This window comes from Myotis yumanensis, unplaced genomic scaffold (assembly GCF_028538775.1).
Source record: "Myotis yumanensis isolate MYYU_CA2020_CCGP unplaced genomic scaffold, mMyoYum1.0.hap1 SCAF_1, whole genome shotgun sequence".
NCBI classification, from domain to species: domain Eukaryota; kingdom Metazoa; phylum Chordata; class Mammalia; order Chiroptera; family Vespertilionidae; genus Myotis; species Myotis yumanensis.
In genome coordinates, this window is record NW_027223752.1 from 170,039,025 (window position 1) to 170,062,163 (window position 23,139).

The following is a 23,139-nucleotide window of genomic DNA, read 5'->3' on the forward strand; positions in this document are numbered from 1 at the left end:
CTAAGGGACTCCAATGTTTAGATTTGAGGAGTGTGCATACACTGGGAAATATAAGGAGTGGCCAGTGAAGTTGGAGGGAAATCAGGAGAGTGTGTTATTCAAGCAAACAAAGGATGGAAGTTTTCCAAAGGAGCTGATTGGTCCAGGACTTGACAAGTGATTTAGTCCAAAGGAGTTTTTTGGTGTCTTTGATAAGAGGAACTTTGAGTGGAGTGGTGGTAGAGGGTAAAAGCCTTATTATATTATAGTGGGCTCAAGAAAAATGGGAATAAATTGAGGGTAGCAGGCATAGGAATATTTTAAAAGAACTTTGTAATAAAGAGGAGCAGATGCATGGGGAACAACTAGAGGGGGATATGAAATCAGGAAAGATTTTGTTCATGGTTTTTAGGTGGTAGAAATTACAGTAGTTTTGTTCGTACACTAATGGGAATGTCACAGTGGAAAGTAAAAAATTGATGGTAGAAGAAAGAGAAATAGAGGAATTGCTGAACTGATGGCGTGAGACAATGGGATCTCGGGCACAAGAGTGATTGCCTTTAGCCAAAGCAGGGATATTCCATCCAAAGTAATGGGTGGGAAGGCAGACCATGTAGGTGCAGATGGGATAGCCATGTACGTTGAAGTTTTTTCTTGTAAAATATAACATAGTTAAGTAAAAGTGAACAAACCTTGAAATAGAGATTAAATGAATCCCAAACCAGCATGTGTGGGACCACCCTTAGATCAAAACCCACAAAATTCAGAGAATCCCCTCTGTGCTCCCTCATACTTACTACTCATTCTCTCTGTTCCAAAGTTAAAAACTCTCCTGATGATTATGGTTATCATGTCCTTGCTTTTATTTATAGTTTACCACCTACGCATGTGCTTTGACACACTGCAGTTTAGTCTTGCCTGTTTGTGACCTGTTTAAGGAGTCTTTTCCTATTTTAAGGTCATACAGATATTCTCTCTTATTTTTTACAAATTTGACTGTCTTGTCTTTCACATTTAGCTATAAAATCTACCTGTAATTGACTTTTGTGTTTGACCTGAGGTAAGGGTCTAGTTTCATTTTTGTACCTATATTTATCCCTATAGCTATCTCATTGTTCTAGCACCATGGTTGGAGAAAACTATTTTTTCTCCACTGTTCTTCAGTGCCTTATTTGCAGTAAATAATATGCTCATTGTGCATGAATTGGCTTCCAGAATTTCTATTATTTTTTTGAGCTACTATTTATATTCTTATGCCAGTACCTACTATCTTAATTACCATACCTTTATAATAACACCTAATATTTAATATTCAAATTCACCCATTTCTTCTCCTTAAGAATGTCTTGCTAAACTTAGCCCTTTATATATTTATACTCCCATATATATTTTAATACTGGCTTGTCAAGTTCCATACACACACAACACTGGGGTTTTTATTGGGATTGTATTAAATCTATAGATAAAATTGGGGAGATTTGACATCTTTATGATCTTGAGTCTTTAATTTATATCCATGATATCTTTTCCTGGGTATTGAGCCCTTCTTTGATTTTTTTTCAATAACCTTTTATAGTTTTCTGTATTGAGAGCTCTCATACGTTTTGTAGATTTATGATGTTAATGCACACATCATCTGCGCTGAGTGCCATGGTACACCACCCAGCTCCTCCTTTCTGGAACCAGAGCACTTTGCTTCCTTCGCTGCTGGTGCAGGGAGGGTTAGAGGTTGGCAGTGCTCAGCTGCGTGTCCCTGGAACTTGCCCTCAGCTGAAGACAGCTGCCTGGCCTAAGGTCACTCCCCCTTCCAGGGGCAACCTTCATTCCAGTTGCTTGGTGTAAGGGACTGAAAGCCTGGTAGGCCCCCAAATAAAATTGCCCATGTTTCTCTCTGTATTAGTCATCTATTACTATGTACCAAGTGAGCCCTCAAACACAGTGTTTTAAAACAAGGCCATTTATTATCTCACAGGTTCTGAGGATCAAGAGGTAGGCTTAGGTGGGGCTTTCACAAGTCTGCTGCCATCTCAAGCCGCGACTGGGAAAGGTCCATTTCAGTCTCACACACAAGGTTGTTGGCAGGTTCAATTCCTTGCTGGTTGTTGGGCGAAGTCTTTGGTTTCTCATAGCTGTTGGCCCAAGGCCACTATCCGTTCCTTGCTATGTGAGCCTCTCCATAAAACCGTTCACAACAAGACAGCTGGCTTCATCAGAGTGAGTAAGGAGAGAGACAGTGCCAGCAAGAGAAAACTTGCTAGCAAGACAGAAGTCACAGTCTTTGGTAAACTAATCTCAGAAGCGATATCCCATCATTTTACTATATTTTGTTCATTAGAAACATATCACTTGGTCCAATCCACACTGCGGGGAGGTGATTATTTAAGGCCCAGATACCAGAAGGCAGTGCTTGTTGAGAGTCATTCAAGAAGCCTCCTAACACAACACCCTTCTCTATTCTCCGAAAACTTTGTGTAAGATTTGTGATATATACTTCAAGTTATCTGGTTCAAGAGAATTTAATTTTAATTTTTTTTTGTGTGAGAAGATTTGTGAATTCAACTTTTATAATAGTTAAAAGGAATAGTACATTTTTAATTTTTTTTGCCAGCTTTGGTAAGTTCTATGTTTCAAGAATATTATCTGCATGTTTAAATTTATGAGCCTAAAGCTATTTACAACATCCCCTTTTGATATGGATTACAGGAACTGTAGCAATAACTACTTTTTCATTTCTGACATTAGTTGCTTGTGCCTTCTTTCATTTTTCCTTGATAAGCCTCATAAGAAGTTAATGAGTTTTATGATTCTTTTCCAAGAATCAGTTAGTGGCTACACTAATGTATTTTATTTTATTTTTAAATTTGTGATCTTTTCAGTGTTTACATGATATATACATATTTCCATCCTTTTACTTTTCAAGCTCCTGTAGGATTATGTTTTTAGCTATGTCTTTCATAAACATCCTATAACTAAGATTTTTTTACAAAAATTTGGCTTTAAATCCACTACTTAATAAATTCTTATCTCTCATACTTCTTTTACTTGCCTTCTTTTGGTATGATATTTTTTTAAAAGTCAGGTTTATGGAGTCATAAGTTGTATGTACAAAACCATACAATTTAAATGTAGAGTGTGGTGCTTTTTGACAAATGAATACATTCATGTAAATACCACAATTAAGATGTAGAGCATTTCCATCCTACTCAATAGATGCCTTGTGCCTCATTGTAGTCAATCCCTTCCCCAATCCCTCACATTGTGTCAGCTCTTACCTGACTTCTGTCCTCACAACTTTGCACTTTTCTGAATGTCATATACATGGAATCATACAGCACATAGCTTTTTGTCTATGGCCTCCTTCATTTATCATAATGCTTTCAAGATTCATCCATGTTATTTTATATTGCTGAATAGTATTGCCTTGTATGGATACACCAAAATATTTTTATACTTCCTCCAATTGATGGGCTATTGATGGGCTATTATGAATAAAGCTGCTGTGAACATTAGCACATAGGTCATGTGTTGACATATATTTTATGTAATATTATTAAAATACCAATAAACAGAATTTGTGCATCAGAGTAAACAGAATTTGACAGTAAGAGTAAGTTTAGAATTCCAGTTGCTCAGCATTCTTGGTATCACTTGGTACTGTCAGTTTAATTTTTACCATCTAGTAAGTATGAAGGCAAGTAAAAGAAGTATGAGAGATAAGAAGTTATTAAGTAGTGGATTTAAAGCCAAATTTTTGTAAAAAAAATCTTAGTTATATGATGTTTATGAAAGACATAGCTAAAAACATAATCCTACAGGAGCTTGAAAAGTAAAAGGATGGAAATATGTATATATCATGTAAACACTGAAAAGATCACAAATTTAAAAATAAAATAAAATATGTTAGTGTAGCCACTAACTGATTCTTGGAAAAGAATCATAAAACTCATTAACTTCTTATGAGGCTTATCAAGGAAACCACATCTCATTTTGGTTTTAGTTTGCATTCCCCTAGTGACTAAGAGCCCTTTGCACCTAACTCCCTGGAAGAGAGAGCTGCACCTAGTCATTAACCTTTGTTGCTTCTCACCCAGCTGTGCCATGAGGTTAATCACCACAGAGCCCCCAAGTATGTCCAGCTGGGGGCTGAAAGGAGCTCCCCACGTTGGGAAAATGGGGCATGGATGATACTGTTATAACTACATTATTTTATTTTTCTTCATTGAGATGGGTTTTTTTCCATTTTACAGATGAGAAAGTTGAGGCTCACTGACTTTATTTACTTTATCCAAACCCATGGAGCTGGTAAGCAGAGGTGCCAGAATTTAATTTCAGGTTTTTATGCTTCCAAAACTTAGCTTGGGATTACTCTGAAATTTATAGCTGATAACTATCACCTCAGGGTTCTTTTCTTCAAACAGAATAACATCTCTTTATAAATCCTTATTTTCCCAACCTTTCATCAAATTCAAGCTTTTACGAAATCTTATTCCTTCCCAAACTCTGTATTTCACTTCTTATTTCTATGCTACAGTGTCAAATAAATAAATCCAGATTTGCTCCTTAGTGACAGTTACTGCCACCATATGTTACACTTTCTGATTGGGCCTACTCACTCTGAATAAATGGAACATGGGACCGATGCAGGGGCTGGCACAAGCTGTTATGATGTAGCTTAATGCGTCCTGAGGGTTCATGGGTGGTTAAGCTGCATCTAAGTAGGCCAACTGCACTTTATGGCCTGTATCTTTCATAAGAGATGCTGGTTGTGCTTTACTGCAATAATGTGCATTCTGTAATAATTTCACATTTAGCATGCACAAGCTGCTGTTCAACCTCTAGTGAACTAAATGAGCATAATTCAGGGGGTAGTTGTTACATATGGTCAACCATAGTACTGTGAATTATAGTGGTGGTCAATACGTGGTCACATTCTCTACCCAGTACTATTTTACTCAAGTTTTGAGATATATTAAGGTTTGGAGGATTTCTTTTACTGTTTTACTTCTATTTAATATCACAAGTAATTAGCCTTACTACTTTTAGCAAAAGTCAAATAGTCATATTATATGGTATTTATTAAGATCTTTTGCTATTCTTTGATAATTTGTCCAGAAGAGATAACTGTTAATGAAACTTATTTAATCATACAGAAACAATATCTTGGGGGAAAATGTAAGAGATAGTTTATAAAATATGCATATTGTGACATTTGGAAACAGATGAAGTTGCATTTATTGAATTTTAAACTGGAGGGTATGTTATGCAAATGTTAAACTGGGTAGAACAGAAACATTTGAACATAATCTTAATTATTTGAGCAACTCTAAAGGTGCAGAGGGCAAGACTAGAAATATAAATGAGAGAGAGTAACATTTGAAGTTTCTAATGTGCTGCTTTCTTTTCTTTCCCAAGACCTCTGACCTAATTTGCCTGGGCATATAACTATGTAGAGAATGGGAGTGGAGAAGCAGGCAGAGATTTTACTTTGTTACGGAAAGAATGCTGAAAGAGAGCAAGAACAGGCTTATCCTCCATTATTCCATCATAAGATGCTGCTGCAGAATCAAGGGCTAGTCTTTTGCCTCGAGAGAGACTTTTTCAGTTTTCTTCATCTTCTCCTTCAGCATATCCACATCCAAGTGTGAAGCTCTCTTGCAGCATTGAATACTAACAACCTGCCATTAGTATTGGCTGGAGTCCAGAAGAAGATATCACTAAAGAAGGAAATAAAAACCTCCCTCCTTTTCTATCCCAAGACATTTGTGAGAAGAAAAAGCGTCATCGTGTTGAGTACTTTCTATGCATTAGTCTCTGTTATCTATATATATAAAAGGCTAATATGCAAAGTGTTCCCACGGGAGTTCAACTGGGAGATCAGGAGTTCTATCGCTCACTATGACATGTGCTGACTACCAGGGGGTGGCATGGAATGAAGAAAAGCCCAGGCCGGCAGCTGGCAGCCAGCAGCTGGGGAAGGGAGGCCCCAGCTGGCAGCCGGAAGGCCCCATCATCCCTGATCACTGGCCAGGCCTATGGACCCTACCTGTGCATGAATTTCATGCACCTGGCCTCTAGTAACTATATAACAGTGCAGCACTGGGCTGTCTGGCCTTACCAACTCCAAAGGAGATGGCTTAGGTAGGGTAACATGGGAGAAAAGAGGGTAGGCAGCTTTGCTCCCTGTTACCTATTAGGACTAGGAAATCATCTCTAAGCCTCATCTTGCACCAACCTCAGGAATGGCCATAGCAATGCAGCTACATGGTGTGGGCAGAAGGAGATCTCACAGTATGGCCTTCTTGAGATGCCTTTAGGGAAGTACAGTGAGAAGCTAAACTGAGAGCTAGTAGGCCCCCCAGGTGATTCTGCATGTGGAGTGAGGGGTGGTATATATCAGGCCAAAGACTGGAAGGATATTGTGGCTGTCAGGCAGAGATCTGTGGCCAGGGGGAGGAGGGCTGAGGTGCTGACAAAGCCAGGAGAGAGGGAACCAGAATCCCACTGACACAAAGTGAAACTATGCTGCATAGCAGCAGGGAAAACAGCACCCAGGAGCCAGGGGTGTTGCCATGGAGACTTAGGGAAGCAAAGTACATTGCACTGAAGACTGACTCTGTACTTTTCCAAGAGGACTCCAAAGCCTTAATTCCCACACCCACCATCATGTATCATATGTCATGCAGGGAGCAAGGCTAGCTGCCATCATAAGAAGTGCAGAGAGTGGAAGTAGCTCAGGGACTAAGTGTTGTTGTTTTTTAAAAAACTGAATATTTCTGTAGGAGAAGCCAGCACTATTGGATGAAATTAGGTTTTAGTTTACTCAGTTTCTTTTCTGGATAACCAATGGGGAGGAGGGTTAAAACAGAAAGTCAGATTAAGTAGAGAGCTACATATAAAGAACTTTTACTTTTTCTTTACATCTGAGTTATAGTGGGTGTTAAATTTTTAACCTGTTATAAAATATGACCAATAAAAATAAAAATAAAAATAAAGAAAAAAAATACATTGTTGTCAACTGCATAGGCAATGGAAAAGGCACATGTAAAATAATCAGAAAAATTAAAGGGAGAGAAGGAATTACCATTTGAGGACAACAGGATACTAATAACCTGATTGGTGGTAGCCAATTACATTATAACCTAATCTAACAAAGAAGAATTTGCAAAGCATTTAATGTCAATGTTCCCTCACTGCTAAAAAATGTATGTAATTATACATCGCCTCCCTCCAAAACCAAATACCTAAATACTGTGAGTAGGATGAAAACATATAAATTATAGGAAGAGAATCACAATTTCAGTGTCTCAATAGGTTGTTCTGGGCCACCCACACCTTTATTTGTCAGACTGCAGCGATTTTCCTCCCCATTGCACTTCTGGGCCGGAGGGCAGTAGGTGGAGGCAGAATAGTTGATTTTCACCCTCCTACACAGCTCTCAGCTGCCTCTCATTTTATCCTTGCCTGTCTGAGCCCACTGTCTCACTTTGTTCAGGCCCTCATTTGTGCTTACTTAAACCCTTGTGAAGCCTTCCTAATTAATTTCATCTTCTGCAGTCTCTGCCTCCTCTAGCCCACCCTATACAACTTTGCCAGATTCAGCTTACTGAAGCATGGTTTTCCCTGCATCACTCTCCTGCACAAAATTTACAGAAATCTCTTCAAATGGGTCTTATTTGGACACTGAGTTGAGTAAAAACTCTTCTGTCCAGCCTGCAAAATGCTTCACAAGACCATAGCAACCCTGCTTCCAGAAGTCCCGGTGTTCCTTTCCTTGGACGTGTTACAGTTACTTGGGGAGCTTCTCCTTTGCTCCTAGAGGATCTATCATTTTGATCATTCAGTAATCACAGACATATAGACAACCAAATACACTGGTTGGGGAAGAAAAAAACTGAAGAATGTAATCATGTGATCTGGTAAGGTGGAAGCAAGTGTGACCTCAGAGGAAGAATCATATTATTAGAGAGGAGGTTTCTTGGGGTTCTTAGAGGTCCCAATCAAGGATTCTAGCTCATTTGAAAGGCCACAGAAACACACAAAGAGCTAGAGAAATGGGGGATATTCTGTTCAGTCTCTACTTCTAGTAATACGGATGGGAATATTGGCTTGTAAGTAGAGAAGTGCAAACTTATCCCCCATACTGCTGATAAACTTGACTACCATTTTTTTGGCCATGCCAAAGATGGATCTATCTATCTATCTATCTATCTATCATCTATCTATCTATCTATCTATCTATCTATCTATCTATCTTCTGTCTATCATCTTTTAATGTTCTATCTCTTGTCTAACATCTCTATTTATTGTCAGTTTTATTAAAGTATGATTTATATACAATAAAGTGATCGGTATTAGGTATACAGTTCAATAAGTTTTAATAAATGAACTCAACCAACTACCAGGCAATCATTTCCATTATCCCCAAAACTGCCTTCCTCCTCCTTTGAAGATAATCCCCTCCCAAATCCCTTTCCCCACAATCAGTGATCTGTATTCAATCACTCTAGTTTTGCCTTTTTAAAGAACTATAAATAGTATCATATTATATAGATTCTTTAATGTTGGGCTTCTTTAACTTTGCATAATGCATCTGAGACCAGAGAACCTATTTTTACATAAATCAGTAGGGCTGTGCAAGAACAGAAGCTCTGGACTCAGAAAGCTAATTCCTAGATTTGACACTTGCTATCTATGTAGCTACAGGCAAGCTAACTAACTTTGAGCATTGATCTTTTAACCATCAAAATTATTGACTGCTTAGGGTTGCTGAGGATTAATAAGATATCAATGTAAACATTTAATAAATAAGTAAAAAGCTAAGTGACTACTACATGTCTGATACATATTTTGGTTTTCAAAAATGGTATCCAGTATTATCCTATATAATAAAGAGGTAGCATGCAAATTGACCATCATGCCAACACACAAGATGGCTGCACCCATGGGGTCAAAGATGGCCGCCCCCATGTGGACACAAGATGGCCAGCAGGGGAGGGCAGTTGTGGGCAATTAGCCAGCAGGGGAGGGCAGTTAGGGGTGACCAAGCAGGCAGGGGAGGGCAGTTGGGGGCAATCGGGCTGGCAGAGGAGCAGTTAGGAGTCGATCAGGCTGGCAGGGGAGTGGTTAGGGGGTGATCAGGCTGGCAGGAAGAAGTAGTTAGGGGCAATCAGGCAGGCAGGCAGAAGCAGTTAGGGGCAATCAGGCAGGCAGGCAGGTGAGTGGTTGGGAGCCAGCAGTCCTGGATGTGAGAGGGATGTCTGACTGCCCATTTAGGCCCAGTGGGATCGGGCCTAAATGGGCAGTTGGACATCCCTCGAGGAGTCCCAGATTGGAGAGAATGCAGGCAGGGCTGAGGGTCACACCGCCCCACCACCCCACCCAGGCCCCCACCCCCTGTGTACAAATTTTGTGCACTGGGCCTCTAGTTTACAATAACAGAGACTGTTGGCTGTTCCCCAAAATCTGATCACCCTACGGATGTCCTTGTTATTGTGTCCTGTCCTAGTAAAATTATTAATGGTGTCCTTTTGCAACTCATTTGGGCTACAGTTTGGAAGATAAGCTTCATGGTCACCCTATATTTCCCCTTCTTTCTCAGAAATGGAATTGCCAAATTTTGATTGGACTAGAATGAAAACTATTTTTAAAGTTTCCTTTGTATCCAGGTGGTCATTTGACTGAATTTTGGCCAATGAGATTGAAGTGGAACTTCTGGGATGTGTCCTTGTGGGTGAGAGTATGCCTTTATTTTTCTTTTATTTGCTCCATTTACTGGAACAGGGACAAGCTGGCTGGAGGTGGAATAGTTATCTTGGACCATGAGATGAATTTGATAATGAAAACCATGCCAAGTGGACCACAAAATAGAAGGATTTTATTGAATTTTACTTGAAAACAAAACAAAACACCACACTTCTTTTGCTTTTAAACCTAATACTATTTTGCATTTTTTGTCATTCACAGACAAATACATTTTTAATTAATACATTAATCTTTTCTCAGATGCCACCCTCAAGCCTTGAAATCCCAATGTACCTAGGGCAACATGCCTCAAAACCAAGTGGCACTAGAAGATAATTTCCTCCTTCGCTGTCTGTGAAATATAACAAAAGATAAATATTCCTTATCTTCTTTTTGCTCTTCAATTAATTTATTTGCCAGTTTGTGGCAATTTTATTTATGTCTGTGGGACCCATTTGGATTAATCAATATGCATGTGAATTCCAAATACCCTTCTATTTTCCTTATTATGGTTTGGAGCAATACTCAGAGAAATCATCTAAAGCAGAGATTAGGACTGAATAGTGGTCTCTTACAAAGGCAGCCCCAGAGTCTCTTTATTTATCTTCTTTTATTTGAACATTTGCTCTCGCTAATCTTTTAGCTGGCCAGACACTCAGTTTTGCAGCCTGGTATTGTCTCTCAGACGCACAGTTATTTTCCCTCTTTACTTGCTTTTTATGCCAGTTACCAAAGGCTGCACTGCAAGAATCAATATGTTTATTTAGATGCCACTGGATCTTAGACTTGACAGCTGGAACAAAACAAAACAAAACAAAACATAAAACATAAGCAGTTAGTAATTATCTGGTTTAAAGACTTCTTGCATGTTTTGATTGTTTTACTTTTAAAAAAAATATTTGTTACAAACAATGAATCTTTCATCTCTGTAATAATTGGTCAATTTGGTACAAGTTAACTGCATGAAAAAAATTTGAAGTTGTCAAAACTATAATTCACAAGATGTAAATAGTAAGTATAAAAAATAATTAAGAGCATTATGAAGGTAGAATTTTAATTCAGAAGACATTTTATCAAATGCTCATCTAAAGTTTATGATGAGTTAAATATGGTTTGATTATTGGGGAGGTACAGAGATTGAATACTTGGTTTGTACTTAATTACAGAGGGAACATTAATCTTCATCAAATAAGTAGTTAAGATTCATAAAAATGCAGAGAAAGAAACTCCTGTTCAATGGCCCTTGACTATTATCTTAAATATGGATGTCTATTTTCTTCTATGGAGGCAGGTCATCACTCTTTATAAAAAATAAGTGGCCCTAGCTGGTTTGGTTCAGTGGATAAGGTGTTGGCCTGTGGACCGAAGGGTCTGGGTTTGGTACTGGTCAAGGGCACATACCTCAGTTGAGGCAACCAATTGACGTGTCTCTCTCACATAAATGTTTCTCTCTCTCTCTCCTCCTCCCTTCCACTCTTTCTAAAAAATCAATGGAAAAATGTTCTTGGGTGAGGATTAACAACAAAACAAAACAAAACAAAACATAAAACATAAGCAGTATAATTAAAACATTACAACTGTATAACAGAGACACAGTTGCCTCATCAACATTCATATGTACACAGAGAACTGTAGTTTGTATTCAAGTCAATTCATTAATTCATTCACTCATGCATTCAGATATTGTTCATAAGGATATTAAATTTACTATCATTTCTTAGACCAAATAAAGATTCTGTCCTTTTTTTCTCAACTGTCTGAGACTGAGGTTGAGAATAAAATCATGGCTAAAATTTTTTTAAGCAGTTGGAATTTCGTAGTCAAAGAGTATTCTTTTGTATAGTTTTGAGAGAGTAATAGCCCCCTTTATTTGTTTCCATTGGTTCAGAGGGTTGATAAATTAAAGACGAAGGGAAGGAATATATACTCATGCACATGAACAGGAAGTACTGACTCTATTGTAAGAATTTGTCTTTTTAAATTAGAGGGCCTTTTGAAGAGCATTTCTATTATCCTCACGGGTTCATTTATCCTGCCTCTCAGAGTTAATGTTTGTGTTTAGGAGGTGTGTGTGCACGTGCACGTGTGTGTACTTAAGTTCAGAATTTCTTGGTGAAAAATCAAGAGAATAAGCAGTCCCTACAATTGGTGCTGCTGGAAGACTTGGAACGAAAATAGATATAGAAGGTACATACCTGTGTTGGAGCAACATTTTGTAGGATTTGGAGTGTCAAAAGGTAAAATTCTCCAGCCTGCTGATGTACCCTGCACCCATTCCCTCGGTGTTAATCTAGGCTGTAGTTCTTAAACTTGAGTATGCACCAGAATCACCTAGAAATCTTGTTATGACTGAGACTGCTGGTCCCACTATGGGGAAGTTCCCAGGTAATACTGACTCTGCTAGTCTGGAATTAACTTAGACATGAAGAAATGACTTCCTGTAGAGAGAAGGCTGGATCCTAAGGAAAAAAAAAAATCTCTCTTGGTTGGGGGGAGGGGAGGAAGACTTTCTGAAAAAGAGTTGGTGTTTTTATAAATGTTATATATATAAAAAGCAGTTGAATTCTATAGTTGATGTTTCAAAGAAATGGCATTACTTTCTGGGAAATCCTAAATAACTATATAGAAGAAGCTCTTCTTTCTTGAAAAAACTGACTTTTATATGAGTCTAGATTTTTATACTTGAATATAATGACAGAGGTCATGCCGTGTAGATCTGTTTCTCTGGTGTTAGAGATCCAAACACTGATTTGACCACCACTATCAGATATATCCTAGTGAGAAAACAAACAAAAACCAGACTTACCCCCACCCCAGGTTTTATTCCCAGTTATTATAGCTTCATATGTTTGGGATGGGGCCAGGAGTATCTGTTGTTGTTTTTTAAGAATTCCCAGATAATTCTGATGGACAAAACCATAGAGTACTGTATAAATATTTCTCTCTTTTCTGTGCCCAGTGCAGCTAGAGAGCGGTCCGGTTCCTGGGTAGGGGCGGCTGGGGATTGAGAAAATGAAAGAAAGAGACAGATACAGAGATAGAAGGAAAAAGCTGGGGCCGGGTGGGACAGCTGTCCTCTGATGGAGAGACAGTGACCCAGAGCCGATACAGTGAGTTTATTTTATACAGCAAAGTACCAGGAAGTTTTACTAAAGTCCAAGACAAAGGAGATTATGTGGATTCTTGTGGCTTCTTTGTAATCGTCACTTCTGGGTGGCCCCTGATAATCATGTTTGTTCCTGGTACTTGGTTGGTTTTAGATAATGAAACCCACCTCCTAGCACCTGAGCTGAAGGTCAGGCTGACAACACACCTGCCTCTGGCAAGGTATGTTTCCAGGGCATGGCTCTGCTGGGCACCACTGAATTCAGATGACAATCAGCTCAGGGGCCTTTCCCAGGTGCTCTCTACAGTACTGAATAAGGTAATCTCCCCCTTAGTGTATCCAGGCTCATCCTGATGTCTGAATGGGAAGAAAATGCATTCTCTCTAGGATCACCAACTTTATTACTGGAATAGTTGTATTGGTCAAAATATGATAGTTGTGTTGAGTCAAATTTTAACCTTCTTAAACATGATACTTTGCTTTCTATGTATTAAAGTAAAACAAATTCATATATTCTCCCACATGGCAATTTTGTTTTCTTTGTTTTTCCTACACTTCTCGATTGAAGATTGCCTATCCATAACTTTGTCAAATGTTCTTTTAAAACATGATTTATATACCTTCTACATCTATGGCGTATTCCAATTTGTCAATATTCCTTTTTCATATCTGGAATTTGGGATAGAAAATAGTGGTCCATTCCACCGTAGAAAACTGGTCATTAGACATTTCTTAGTGCAATTATAGATTTTATTTGCTTTAAAAAAATATAACCCTGTTAGGTTATACAAAACTTTTAATCACCTAATTTTCTTAAAATATTTTGCATATTTTTCTTTCTGATAGTTCATTATTGTATAAAAACGAACTAATTCCTGAATATTATTTTGTATCCTGGTATATTAGTGAATTTATCAGATTTAATAGTTTTTTTTATGGATTCTTTATGATTCTCTTTATCAGTTCATCTGCAAATAAGGACAGTTTTACTTCTTTTGCATTTTGAAATCCTTTTGTTTCTTTTTCTTGTCTGATTGCGATGGTGTTGAACAAAAGTGGTGACAGTGAACTTCCTTGCTTTATTCCTAATCTTAATAAAAAGCTTTCACTTCTAATTTTTACTGTTGAGTATGTGATTAGATGTGATTTTCCATATATAGCCTTTAATATGTTGTGGTATGTTTCCTCCATCCCCACCTTGCTGAGGGTTTATATCAGGGGTGGGCAAACTTTTTGACTCGAGGGCCACAATGGGTTCTTAAACTGGACCGGAGGGCCAGAACAAAAGCATGGATGGAGTGTTTGTGTGAACTAATATAAATTCAAAGTAAACATCATTACATAAAAGGGTACGGTCTTTTTTTTTTTTTAGTTTTATTCATTTCAAACGGGCCTGATCCAGCCCGCGGGCCGTAGTTTGCCCACGGCTGGTTTATACAATAAATGGCTTTTGGATTTGTCAAATATTTTTTTCTGTATGTATTGATATGAACATATGATTTTTATTGTTTATTTTGTTGATGTGGTAGCTCACATTAATTGATTTGTGGCTATTAAAACAAGCTTGCATTCTGCATCCTGGGAATAAATTTCACTTGATTATGTGTATGATTTTTTTAATCTATTGCTGAATTCAGCATATATATATATATATATATATATATATATATTTATATATATATATTGATTTTTACACAGAGAAGAGAGAAAGATAGAAACATAGATTAGCTGTTTTCTGCATGCCCTCTACTGGAGATCGATGCCACAACCGGGGCATGTGCCCTGAACAGGAATTGAACCAGTGACTTCTTGATGCATGGGACAATGCTCAATCCACTGAGTCACACTGGCTGGGCTAGTTTGCTAATATTTTTTGAGGATTTTTACATCTGTGTTTATCAGGGATATTGGCCTATAATTTTCTTTTTTTGTAATAGGGTAATGCTAGCCTTATAAAATGAGCCTTCCTTCCTATTCAATTTTTTGCAATAGTTAGAAAAGGACAGATAATCATTCTTTTTTGAATGTTTGGTAAAATTCACCTGTGAAGCCATCCAGAGCTTTTGATTTTGGGAGTTTTTTTTATTACTGATTCAATTTTGTTAGTCGTCCAGCCTGTTCAGATTTTTTGTTTCTTCCTGATTCAGCCTGGAAAAACTATATATTTCTAGGAGTTTATTTTTTCCAGGTTGTTCAATTTGTTGGCATGTAATTGTTTGTCATATTTCTTAATAATCTGTTGTGTTTCTGTGGTATTGGTTATCACTTCTCGACTTTTATTTCTGATTTTATTTTTTTATTTATATTCTCCCTTAATGCCATTGTTTCTCACTTAACTGGCTGTTATTATCACTGTCAAATATAGTATTAGAATATTTCTGAGTAAATTATTATTAGGCCCCTCACTATTATTAGCTTTTAATCTCTTTTGACCTTAACTTTTACCTTTAGGGTCTAAAAGGTAATTTTCAGGCTTATTAAACTATTAAATCCTTTACTAGAAAGTAAAGCTTTTGGGGCTGGTTGTTGTAGCAACCAAGGCTTTACAATTTTTTTGTTTTACAAAGCCATTATTTTTGACCAAAAATGTTTCTGAAAGCTTTTTTTCTTTACATTTCTGATTTATTAATTACAATTCCATATTCCTGCTTAAGATTTCCTCAAGTGCTCTTATTTGATCAGGTTTTCTGTCATTGAAGTTTACCCTATTATGTATGTGAATAGTACAGGAACTCCAAATATTTGGCAAAGAAATCTGGGGCAGCCGTAACTCAGGAGAAATAAGACAGGTTGTTTCCAGTCAGAGGAAGTACGGAGCTTAAATTAGTAGAGCTGTTGATGCACTTTCTAATCTCAGTTGTGGCAGTAATTACAGCAAGGCAGCCTTTGATTGAAGGCATAGCCCTAATTCAAAGCTTTCTCTTCTTTAGCTGCATCTGCAGGAGCGTATTTATTTTTGTTGTTACCTGCTGCCAAGGATTTGGGACTACATAGAGTTTGATGAAATCAGGTTTTAAAACCTCAGAAAAAAAACAAGCTTAACGCAACCTGATGATGTTGTGTATGAGAAGCCAGAAGAAGAGCTTCCTGCAGAGCTTTTTCACTCCACTAATCAGCATAGTATTGGGAGCATTATAAAGAGCTTTCCAAACTGCCCACTCCCTAAAGCCTCTTTAAGCACTTAGAAAAGGAAGGCACAGTTACCTCAATTACTTGTGTTTGCTGCAGTCAAGAACAAATTGTAAGAATTTAAGTCTATTGTGGAGCATCTTTCATCCTGGAATATTAGATCATGAAGTGAAAACTCAAGGGAGTTGTGTGGGATGGTTTGCCTATAAGACATCAACAATTAATTTTGATTGAAATTGGAAAAGGGGTACTAGAAAACTCATTCTTATTCACACCACTTAATCTGTATGAAAATCTGTGATTAATATCTCTTGAGAATGCTATAATAATTTTAATGTCAGTTCCTTCAAAGAAACCCAAAAGGGTAGGAATTTATCTAGAAGCTTTAAGATAAGCTGTTTGACTCAGTTGGTTACATTGCCTGGGAGTATATCGTAGGGAAGGGGAGGTGACGAGTTGTAATCTAGTCCCAGTTTATCATTGCCCAGCCATGTGATTTTGTCCCTCACTTATATCTATGTGTCCCCCTCACTTATATCTATGTGTCCCACTCACTTATATCTATGTGTCCCCCTCACTTATATCTATGTGTCCCCCTCACTTATATCTATGTGTCCCACTCACTTATTCTATGTGTCCCCTTCACTTATATCTATGTGTCCCCCTCACTTATATCTATGTGTCCCACTCACTTATATCTATGTGTCCCCCTCACTTATATCTATGTGTCCCACTCACTTATTCTATGTGTCCCCTTCACTTATATCTATGTGTCCCCCTCACTTATATCTATGTGTCCCCCTCACTTATATCTATGTGTCCCCCTCACTTATATCTATGTGTCCCCCTCACTTATATCTATGTGTCCCACTCACTTATTCTATGTGTCCCCTTCACTTATATCTATGTGTCCCCCTCACTTATATCTATGTGTCCCCCTCACTTATATCTATGTGTCCCCCTCACTTATATCTATGTGTCCCCCTCACTTATATCTATGTGTCCCACTCACTTATATCTAGATCAAAGTGATGCATGTACACTTAGATTATATCTACTCTAAGTACCTTTTTAGGGATAGTGTTGTGTGAGGAAGTCCCAATGCAGATACCCCTCTGAAAATAAGGGAAGAATAAAATAGTGTTCCAGAACACTCAGAAGGATCATAGTTCCACCAAGAAACAGGCATTTCTCTACATGTGACTAGAAAGAAACCTGGTTATAGTGTGAGGAAGGTGGAGAGTTATGATTTGAAGGTTGATTGGAAAAGGAGGACTTTTCCCACTATGAGCCAGCCACTGACATTGTTTTGGTTTTTGAACCAAAATGTATGACTTTATTTTAAGTGTTCTCACAAATAGTAATGTATGACCTATTTTTATCTTTCTTGAAATTTTTCTTATAAATTATAGTAGTCTAGTATGCTATATATTGTTTACTTATTTATCTTCTTCTCTCTGTCTTTCCCAATTACAACGTAAACTTCATGATATTTCTATGGAATTTTTTTCCATTGCTGTATCTTACACTTAGAAAAGTGTCTGACATTTACTAAGGTATTAAATAAGTATTTGTCAATGAAGAAATGAATGAATAAATGAGTAGCATTTTTTAATAACCCACATTTCCTAGTGCCCACAAAACATATATTTGTTCTTACTGCCTAATCCAAGAAGGATACCAGAGCATTTTAGCCAGTCATTACAGTCTGCATTAGTTTGCTTTTCACATAAAGTATTTTGATAACAGAAAAAAATCAAATGTGGAGATTTGTTATTATTTTCCTATGATCATAATCTAGGCCTTTTACTTTTCCCAGAGTTTCATGGAAGCTAAAGCAAGAATGGGATGTCTTGTTTTTCAGTGTTATTAAGATGTCTGAAGTGAAGAAAGAATGAATGAAACTTCTATTTAAAAGAGGCTATCTGTTTGGCATTTCCAGAGGCAGGACACAGGCTCAGCATACAGGGTTGGGGGTGGGGGTATCGAATTCATTATTTTCTGTCTCTCAGGAATCTGAGCTAAGAGACAAGTAGAGAGACTCAATTTTAGCTGAAGGGCCGCTGTGCCATGATAAGGCATGCACACTGGAAAGATCTGGGATTCAACCTATTAGGAAGGCCCAGGAAGCTAGCTACTAGCAAGCAAAGAAAAAGTGCAACCTGAAAATATCTCCCCAATACTATACAGTGAGTCCTCACATAATGTCACTGGTAGGTTCTGCGACTTTGGGTGAAATGATATACAATGAAAATAATTTTTATATAGGCTAATTTATAGAACAAGAGTTAAAGTTACTATGACTTTTGATCAGTGTTATATTATTCCAGGACCTGTGGTATTTTCATGAGAGTCAATGCATCGGATCCAATGACACTCATTTTAAAATGCAAAGAAGAATGATTCAGTGATATTGACTGGGAGGAACTCTTATTTTTTAGTAATTGTTTGAACATGGTCATTTCTGAAACCTAATAGAGAGTGAAAATGCTGGCAGCTATTACACACATTTTTTTCCAGGACAGTGTTGGCATTTCTGCTCTGATGAATAGCTCTTGCATCCTGAAACATAACAGACTCAGCTTTCAGGGGAAAGTCCTTAAGCACTTAATGTTGATTTATGCACTCACAATTTATGATTAACATAATCCAGTGTTGCAATAATGCAGCAATTTAGAGTTGACTACTAGTGGTTCGATGGTTGTTGGTTTATTGATTGTTATGAAAATGAAATTTTGGGAGAACTTCAGATTACACAGTAAAGAAATGATAGTGTAGGGATGTTGAAATGTCCTTATACTGGGATTCCTGAGGACCCAGGCACATGAGGAAGACTTTAACTTGATATTGACTTAGCCTCATTTGTTATAGAATAATACACCTCTCTTTATATTGCAGCAATTGTGAAAACACTTTTGAATAAAAAAATATACATAAAAATAGCATTAGGTGGATGGAAACATATTTAATTTACCTAAACAATCCTTCTTTCTCTGCTTCTGATCTTTTTAGCTTGCTTACTTCTCGTTCATTCTGTTTGTTGCTTTCACTTATTTTAGATTCTAGATGCCTGGTGTTTACTTTTGTTTGAAGGGTTGAGTTGCAAATACCCTCAATCATTTCTATTCCCTGGAGGTAATCTGAAGTAAGAGAGCTGTGAAGGTCTTCACCATGGCTTTTCCCTCTTCCCTCACTTTCTAATCAGCATGCTCCCCCTCTTTTGTTTTTAAAAAAACAATTGCATTTTTTTTCTTGAAACTTAAAAAAAATTATTGTTCTAAGCACACTTAATTGTCTTGGGTTATAGAGGCAGGCATTTAGGGTTTGACCTCTCACTAATAAAGGCCTATTGTCTTGTGAACTGGAAGAGAGTTTTATATGATTAGTGGTCCAATTAAGCTTAGTAAGAAAAAAATTCAATATAAGGGATTGATATTTTCATTTGCTTTAAACTCATTATAATGTGATCTAATTAAAAAGTTTTATTTCTGTGGTGGGCAGTCTGGAGCGGTACATTGAATATAGATGTTGGAGTTAAGCAGATCTGGATTTTAATCCTGACCATACTATTTCACTCTTCTTAGTCTCATCTGAAACATAGGCTCCATGAGGTGGGTAAGAGTGTGGGCTGTGACCTCTGATTGTCTGCATTCATACCCCAGCTTTATCATTTACCTGAGTTTTTCTGTGACTCAGTTTCATCAGCTATAAAATGGGATAGTAATAGAACTACTGCATAGAGTTGTGAAAACAAAATAACTACTAAATGACTTAGTGACGATAAGGCACTTAAAACAGCCACTGGCACACAGTAAGCTCTCAGCAAATGTTAGCTATCATTACTCATAGGACTGACGTGAGGGTTAGAGATACTTTACATGAAGTTCCTGAAGGTATTCAACAGCCTCAGTTCTTTTTCTCCATTTTTATAGCCTTTATCAAATTATTTCTTGCATTTAATTTTTTATTTTTAGTGCAGATCCTTGCTAACCTCACTTTCATATCATAGGCTATTGGCATCTGCATTGGCCAGTATCCTACTTGTAGTAATGGTTATAACAGGATAACATTACCAAAACATTCTTACTATGATATTCCAGAGGAGGAGGATTGACTTTTGGTGGAAAATTTTCTTTTAGTGGCCACTATATTGCATACACTGTACCAAGCTCTAAAATGTTCTAGCATCTGTGCCCTTGAGAGCTTACCTTATTTGGGGAGTTACCTAACTGAACCACACTGACCGCATCCAATGAGCAGCAAAACTCAGGAAGAGAAAGACATGAATAAATTAATTAATTGGAAGACAAATGGGCAAGGGAAAATGTTAGCTTAAGGATGGCTTCACTTAAGGATAACTTAGGGATGGCAAATGTGTGTCCATGGCCCTTCCTGTCTCTCACAGAAAGCATTGCTGGGCTCAGACACAGCTTTATAATTCTTTTCAACCCAATTCTCCCTGAATCTACAACCATCAATTTGGCATTCCAAGGTGTCAGCCATGTGCTAATTGGGGATAAAATGATATGGTCAATTTTGCTTATCTGGATTGAATGAATGCCATCTTTTGGAACAATAATTAATTCTCTAAGTATCCTCAGTCCTTTCTGAATAACTATATACTTTTATTTTCAATTTCCAAAGATGGTATTTTTGAGCTAGAATTTTATTTTTCATAGTAAAAACTCTAGATATTCTGTGGATGTGTGAAGTATGGTTTACACAGATGACCTGTAAATGGCCACCAATTAATTCATCACACCTGCATGTTTCTTTGACATAAAAAATGGTCTATTTTATTTGTGTGAGAAATAAAGTATTCCTCATTTTATGCTGTAACTATTTTTATATTGGGTCCATCTGAACTTCATCCAGTGGAATCTTAATAAGAATCACATATGGTGGGGCTCATAAAATGTTGGTACAAATCATTTAGGGATAAATTATTGTGCCACTATTTTCAGATAATTTTATGTGTTAGAAAATTGGGTAGGATAGTCCTAGTGGCCTACATGAAGGAATTAATTTCTGCTTGATAACACAGCTTGTTTTTACCAAAACATACATGATGGATAAGGTCACATACACTGACTGAACTGTATATATATATATATATATCCTCACCTGAGAACATGCTTATTGCTTTGAGAGTGAGAGAGAGAGAGATTTATTTGTTGTTCCACTTATGCAATCATTGATTCTTGTATGTGCCCTTACCAGAGATTAAACCTGCCATCTTGGCATATCCGGTCAACACTAACCAACTGAGCTATAATATTTCTTTTAATGTCACTCCCGCGTCAGTGTTCCATAGGCAACCTGAAAATGTAAGGACAGTGGCTCTTACCACCAAATACACAGGGGGCATCTGTTGTTCTAGAGGCCCTTCAACATGGATGGTTTCCTTTAGTACTTGCTTTCCTTTTAGACAGCTTAGGTGGTGCTGGCCAGGGGATGAGCACAAATGTAATGTGAGGCCCAATCCAAATGCAGGCGCAGACAGCTTAAAGCTGAGGTGCAAGGAATGTCAGAGAAATGACATATTTTATCTAAGTTTCAAAAAAGTGAAGCAATTCATTCCCAGCACAAGTGTGTCTGTGCTCTTCAATCAAGGGGCTACCCACCCTGCATTTTCTCACAGCCGTGACAGGTGATCTAGTGTCCAGAAACTTCACTTTCAGAAAGACTGAGTTAAATTATTCTTTAGTTTTGTCCTACTTCTATCTCTAATTCACCACCCTGCCCCACTCTCACCAAAGCCACTCCCAGCATTTTAGAAAAGATTTTTCTTGTTTTCTTTTTACTTTCAACGCATTTTACTTTTGACAACTTACATGGTATGTTTTTGTTGTTGTTGCTGTTTTGCGTTTTAAGAAAGAACAATGCCTCTGTTCCAAAAGGGTCAAAATAAACAAAGAGCTCAGGGTAACACCCGTCCCATTTGTCCTGCCCTGGTGTGTGGATGAAAAGCAGCACCAGTTATGATGACAGGCGGTAGGTCCAAATTGTCAAACTTGTGAACATTTTCTCGTTTCTGAACCATCCTTCAAGAAAATCATAGATGAGGTCACACCATCCTCACGGGGGGCCAGCAGAGCAACCGTGCCATCTGGACTCATGTTTTCTCAAATACAGAACTAGTGGTTTTGAAATTAGTGAGGATGTGCCTGATTTGTTCTGCAGCCCCTGTCATAAAAGGCTTTACTGTTTCTGGTCTCTGTTCTTCAAGTTTTCCTTTGGTTGATTTCATGTAATCATTGATGTACTTCTTGTGCACTTCTTCTGTAAAGCTCATTTCCTCCTTCTCCACCCCAGAGGACAGAACTTCTGTGATCTCCCAGATCTTGCAGATTTCAGAGAATATCTCATCATAATGATGAGGTAGATGATCATGATGGCACCTGGGAGGAGAGGCAGCACTGGCTGAGCTGTGCGGTACAGCCGGAGTGGGTGCTGGGTCCGGGTGGGGGGCATAGGAAGAGTGTGAAGAAAAAACATATTTTATCACATGAGAGTCTTGACCACACCCCCACTTTCAGATCCCTCAATGTAGGTTCTTCTCCTGTGGCTTACCACATCCCATGTCCTCATTCTACAATTCATTTCCCCTTCCTTTGTTATCACATTTTTGCTGGTCTTTCAAGACTCAGCTCATGGTGCTTCCTTTAAGAAGCCTTTCCTGGACTTCCCTTCATATCCTGGGAGAAATAAGTTCTACAGTTTTGGCCCCTATAGCCTCTGGCACATAATCTTGTGGTTATACATGGTCACTTGGCTGAGAAGTCACCTTTGTAACCTAGGATTAAGTGGTGTTTAGTACACAGTCCTTTAATGGAGTTTGTGAGTAGAGATTATGTACTTAATTGTCAACTCTTCATGAAATGCAAGTTCTTTTCCAGAGGCATGAGTGAGGTAGGGTTTTGAGGTTAACTATCGTAGAACTGTGCACTGCATGCAAAGACTGAAAATCTTGCCTTGGGAGACATCAGCCATTCTGCTTCATTCCACTAATATCTTGTCTGTAATTTGTCCTTCTTTTCCTAGCATACCACTCCTGGCAACAATGGTGTAATGCAGATACCCTGGCTGCAGGCAGGTGTGGTTGTTAATGGATGGAATTCGATTTGGAGCTGCCTCAAAGATGTACTTTGGACCTTCTCTGATGTTTCAAGATCTTGCTTTTG